The sequence below is a fragment of the Mustela nivalis genome, assembly GCF_964662115.1.
Source record: "Mustela nivalis genome assembly, chromosome: 20".
NCBI lineage: Eukaryota > Metazoa > Chordata > Mammalia > Carnivora > Mustelidae > Mustela > Mustela nivalis.
Window position 1 is genome coordinate 31159938 of NC_139039.1, and position 6395 is coordinate 31166332.

Sequence of the window (6395 nt, forward strand, 5' to 3'; positions counted from 1 at the left end):
CTTTCAAAATAAAAAAATCAAGACCAAATACAATATAAACTTTTAAATCTAGATTTGGCTTCAGACAAAGGCAATAAACATTTTTACATCTCTAATTATATATATTTTTTTTTTAAGATTTAACTTTTTTATTTTTTTATAAACATATATTTTTATCCCCAGGGGTACAGGTCTGTGAATCACCAGGTTTACACACTTCACAGCACTCACCAAAGCACATACCCTCCCCAATGTCCATAGATACCGACATAAAATCTTTGTATCTTATGTCTTTCCCTAGTGTAAAAAGCAAACTAATACATTATTGTTAATGTATTCATATAGAAATTTTTAAAAGAATCTTCAATTTCGTAGCATATTTTGTTTCTTAAATGTTAAGGCTCTGCTTACCATGGACTAAGAATATTGCAGTCTTTTAAAAGAGGATTGATCCCATTTAGATCTGTTGAAAATATTTAGAATTGTCACAGATCGAGGCACCTAGGTGGCTCCGTGGGTCAAAGCTTCTGCCTTCAGCTCAGGTCGCAGGGAGCCTGTTTCCCCTCTCTCTCTGCCTGCTTCTCTGCCTGCTTGCGATCTCTCTCTGTCAAATAAATAAATAAAATCTTAAGAAAAGAAAAAAGAATTGTCATGGATCCAGTTGTATAAATAAAAGTTAGTGACAGTGATTTGCAGGAGATTAGATTAGAATTGAGTGAATAGACCCTTCTATTTCTATGGCCTTTCATCTTGAAAAAGGAAGAGAACAGACCCTTGAGAAACAGCTGTATTTGACTGTGTTGCAGTGGGAATCCGTTACTGAGAATGGAGCCCAGGGCAAAGATGATGTCATGAGAAAGCAAGAGGGAAAAGACACTTTCCTTCCATCTCTGGGTAGGTCAATGAGCCATCTTGAATGCCTTGTCTTTGGTTCTGTGGCCTCAGTCATTGTGTTGGTTCAAGCCTTCCTTTTGTCTCTTTCTTATAATTGCATGATTTCATTTGGATCATATCCTATGGGATGTACTTAGCAAGAATCATCGGTTAATGAATGTGTCAAAGAATGTCCTGAGGTTTTTTCCAAGTAGATAATCTACAGAATTCTGTGTGTAAAGAAAATCTTGAGAGCATAGGAGAGGCAGAAAGCCCAGGTAGTGAGTAGACTAAGGGTAAAAAATCCTGCTAGAGGGAGAGATTTAACACAGCGACAATCCATGGGCCCTATTTATTGAGTGCCTCTTTTTAAAAAACATAATCTGTATAATTTGTCCAGCTTCACCAGAAAAAGAAAAGCAGTCAAAAGTTAAAAATTTAAAGCTCATGTCTATATAAACTTAGAAACCAGCAGGTTACACAGTTTACAGAAATAATTATTTTAATCACCACTTCCATTTCCATTTGTAACATAATTTTCAATACTAAAATTATTTTTGAAAATAAATTCCATATTTAGTGACATTTTATTCTTAACTACATGGATATCTTGTAATGGTTATTCTGAAACTATTCTTTTAACATCTATATTATACAATAATCTATAAATTCATATTCATTTATATTTATATAAATTTCTTCAAGTAAGAAAATGATAAAACAGAATCTTTGTTAAAACAGAATGAGCAATTTTTTACTTAAAGGAAGAATTATCTGGAATTTAAACGAGGGCTTAGTAGACTCAAATGGATCTTTGGTTGCTATCTATCATCTAATTAGAGGTTTTAATCTTTGATTCTCGCATTGAAGTTCTAGAAAATAAAATTACTTTTGAATAGCTTTTCCAGTATCAAAGACTTCAAGAAAATAGAAGCCTGATAAAGATCTACCAGTGGATCAAAAGAAACCTGATCATGAGTAAAGTATCTTTTTAAGTTACCTGTGGGAGAGATTAAATCACATTTATGATTACAGTATAGAACCCTTTAAAGATAATGAAAATGGAGAAAAATTGAAAAGAGATTAATATACTATTTTACTTAGGAGAACTAACATTTTTTCATATGTATGAAATAATTAAATGTTCTTATTAAATAACATTTTATAAACCATAGAAGTAAATGACTAACAAAAGAGTATGAGAATACGATTGCACTAAGAGTAATAATAAAGCTGAAGCAATAAATTAAAATATTAGAGTAATTTCTTTATGTCTGCAGTATTAATAGTTAACACTTATTGTCCATATTGTGATGTATTGATTATTCTGGAACTTGTTCTTTTTCTTGCCTGGGATATTTTATGGAATCCCCAGGAAACAAAAATCAGTCGTTAGTGTCTGAGGTAGTTTCACAGTTTTAAAAGAAGGTTCTTCTATCTGGTTCAGGGTTGAACCTAAGAATCTCACAGTGGCCGGAAGAGAAGCATAGAAGAGTCAAAACCCCAGGGGGTCAGAGCGAGAAGCAACGTAGCACAAGTAAAGTGAATTGGGTGAACTGATTCCATACCTGTAACTTACCCATAAAATGAAATGATGATCTGAAATAACCCGTCATTAAGTAGTAGTAGTCTTTTATTATTCTTTGCTTATTTCCTTGTTTACAGTATTTATATTACTTTAAATTTATTAAATTAAATTTAATTTTAATCCCAGTATAATTAACATACAGATATATATTAGTTTCAGGTGCACAATATAGCAATTCATCAATTCTGCCCATTACTGATGGCTCAACACAGTACATGTATTTTTTTTTTAAGATTTATTTATTTATTTATTTATTTGACAGATCACAAGCAGGCAGAGAGGCAGGCGGGGGTGGGGGAGGGGGAAGCAGGCTCCCTGTTGAGCAGAAAGTCCAATGTGGGCCTCGATCCCAGGACACTGGGATCATGACCTGAGCCAAAGGCAGAGGCTCAACCCACTGAGCCACGCAGGCGCCCCAGTATATGTATTCTTAATCTCCTTCACCTATCTTCCCCCTCTACCCACCCACATCCCTTTGGGTACCCATCAGTTTGTTCTCCATAGTTAAGGGTCCTTTTTTTTTTTTTTTTTTGTTTCTTTTTTGCTGTTGTTGTTTATGTGTTAAGTTTGTTAAATTCCATATACAATTGAAATCATATAGTATTTATCTCTGACTAACTTATTTACCTTAGCACAATATTCTGTAGCTCCATCCGTGTTGTAGCAAATGGCAAGGTTTTACTCTTTTTATGGCTGAATAATTTTCCATGCATATACATACCATTTCTTTCTATCCATTCATCTCTCCGTGGACACTTGGATTCCTTCCATAATTCAGCTATTATAAATAATGTTGCAGTAATCATAGGGGTGCATATATATTTTCAAATTAGAGTCTGTATATTCTTTCAGTAACTATCCAGCGGTAGAATTATTAGACCATATGGTAAGTCTATTTTTTATTTTTTTTTTAAAGATTTTATTTATGTATTTGACAGACAGAGATCACAAGTAGGTAGAGAGGCAGGCAGAGAGAGAGGAGGAAGCAGGCTCCCCACTGAGCAGAGAGCCCGACGTAGGGCTCAATCCCAGGACCCTGGGATCATGACCCAAGCGGAAGGCAGAGGCTTTAACCCACTGAGCCACCCAGGTGCCCCAACTATTTTTGATTTTTTAAGGAACCTCCATATTGTTTTCGACAGGCTGCACCAATTTGCATCCCCACCAACAGTGCACAAGGACTCCTTTCTCCTCCTCACCAACATTTGTTGTTTCTTGTGTTTTTTAATTTTAGCCATTCTGACAGGCGTGAAGTGATATCTTCTCATGGTTTTGATTAGCATTTCCCTGATTATGAGTGATGTTGAACATCTTTCCATATGTCTGTTGGACATCTGTCTGTCTTTGGAAAAAAGTCTATTTGTGTATTCTGCCCACTTTTTAATTGGATTATTTGAGGTTTTGGGGTGTTGTATCTTTACGTATTTTGGATACTAACCATTTATCAGATCTACAATTTACAAATATCTTCTCCCATTCAGTAAGTTGTCTTTTAGGTTTGTTGATTATTTCCTTTGTTGTGAAGCAGCTTTTAATTTTGATGTAGTCCCAATAGTTTATCTTTGTTTTTGCTTCCCATTCCTCAGTAGACATGTCTAGAAAAATGTTGCTGTAGCCAATGTTAGTAAAATACTGCCTGTGCTCTCTATGAGGATGTTAGATCTCAGATCTCACATTTAGGTCTTTAATCCATTTTGAGTTTTTGCATACGGTGTGAGAATTTTGTCCAGTTTCATTCTTTTGCATGTAGCTGTGCAGTTTTCCCAACATCATGTGTTGAAGAAACTTCTTCCCATTGGCCATTCTTCCCTGCTTTGTTGAAGATTAATTGATCATATAGTTGTGGGTTGATTTCTGAGTTTTCTATTCTTTTCCATTGATCCATATGTCTATTTTTGTGCCAGTAACCTACTGTTCTCAACATTACAGCCTTGTAATGTAACTTGAAGTCTGTAATTGTGATGCCTCCAGCTTTGCTTTTCTTTTTCAAGATTGCTTTGGCTATGCAGGGTCTTTTGTGGTTCCATACAAATTTTAGGATTGCTTGTTCTACCTCTGTGGAAAAGTGCTGTTGGTGTTTTGATATGGAGAGGAGGAAGCAGGCTCCTATCTGTTAATAGCTTTGAGTAGGGTGGATATTTTAACAATATTTATTCTCTGAGCCTAAGGGCATGGGATATCTTTCCATTTGTTTGTGTACTCATAAATTTGTTTCATACATGTTTTATAGCTTCAGATAACATCTTTCACCTTCTTGGTTATGTTTATTACTAGGCACTTGATTCTTTTTGGTGCAATTATAAATGGGATTGTTAATTTTTTTTCTTTCTGGTACTTCCTTATTAGTGTATGGAAATGCAATGGATTTCTGTATATTGATTTTGTATACTATGACTTTATGAAATTTATCAGTTCTATATATCTATTTAGTAGGTTTTTGGTGGAGTCTTGGGTTTTCTGTATATAGTATCATGTCATTTGCAAATACTGAAAGTTTTATTTCTTCCTTACCATTTTGGATGTCTTTTATTTCTTCTTTCTCATCTGATTGCTAGGACTTCCAGTACTAGGTTGAATGAAAGCAGTGAGAATGGGCATCCTTATCTTGTTCCTGACCATGAAAGAATAGCTCTGTTTTCACCACTGAGTATGATATTAGGTATGGGTTTTTCATTTATGATCTTTATTATGTTGAAGTATGTTCCCATTTAAATCTAATTTCCTGAGGGTTTTGGTGAGTGGATGTTGTGTTTTATGATTTTTTTTCTGCATTGAAATTATCACAGGTTTTTCATTTTTTCTCTTTTGATGAGATGTATTAAATTAATTGATTTGCAACTATTGTTCACTGTTGCATCCTAGGAATGAATCCCACTTAATAGCAGTAAATGATGTTTTTAATGTTGGATTCAGTTTGCTAGTATTTTGTTGAGGATTTTTGCATCTATGTTCATCAGAGATATTGCCCTGGAGTTCTCTCTTTTATGTGGTGTCTTTATCTGGTTTTGGTATCATAGTAATGCTGGATTCATAGACTCCTCCCTCTATTTTTTTTTGAATAGTTTGAGAAGAATACATATTAATTCTTCTTTAAATATTTGGTAGAATTCATCTGTGAAGCCATATGGCGCTGGACTTTAGTTTGTTGGGAGGTTTTGATTACTAATACAATGTCCTTGCTGTGATGGATCTGTTCAAATTTTCTATTTTTGTAGGGTTAAATATTTCTAGGCATTTATCCATTTCTTTAAAGTGTTCCAATTTTTTGGTATGTAGTTTTTCATAATATTCTCTTATAATCCTTTGTATTTCTGTGGTGTCTATTGTTATTTTTCCCCTTTCGTTTGTGATTTTGTTTATTTGAGTTTTCTCTCTCTCGCTCTCTTTTTAATTTTGATGATTCTGGCTAAGGTTTATCAATTCTGTTGAATTTTTTTTTTCAAGGAACCAGCTTCTGGTTTCTTTATTCTATTTTATTATTATTATTTTAGTGTCTATTTCATTTATTTCTGCTCTAATCTTTATCTTTCCCTTTCTTCTCCTGGTTTTGGGTTTTTGTTTATTGTTCTTTTTCTAACTCCTATGGGTACAATTTTAGTTTTTTTAAGAGTTTTCTTGCTTCTTGAAGTAGGTCTGTATTGCCCTATACTTTCCTCTAAGAATAGTTTTTGCTGCATCTCAAAGATTTTGGATGATTGTATTTTCATTTTCATTTGTCTCTATGTATTTTTTTATTTCCTCTTTGATTTTCCAGTTGACGCATTCATTGTTTATTAGCAGGTCATTTAACCTCTATGTATTTGTGTTCTTCCAGATTTTTTTTTTTTGTTGTTGATTTCAGGTTCCATAACATTGTGTTTGGAAAAGATGCCTGGTATGCCTTCAGTCCTTTGGAATTTGTTGAGACTTGTTTTGTGGCCTAACATATGATCTATTCTGGAGAATGTTCCATGTG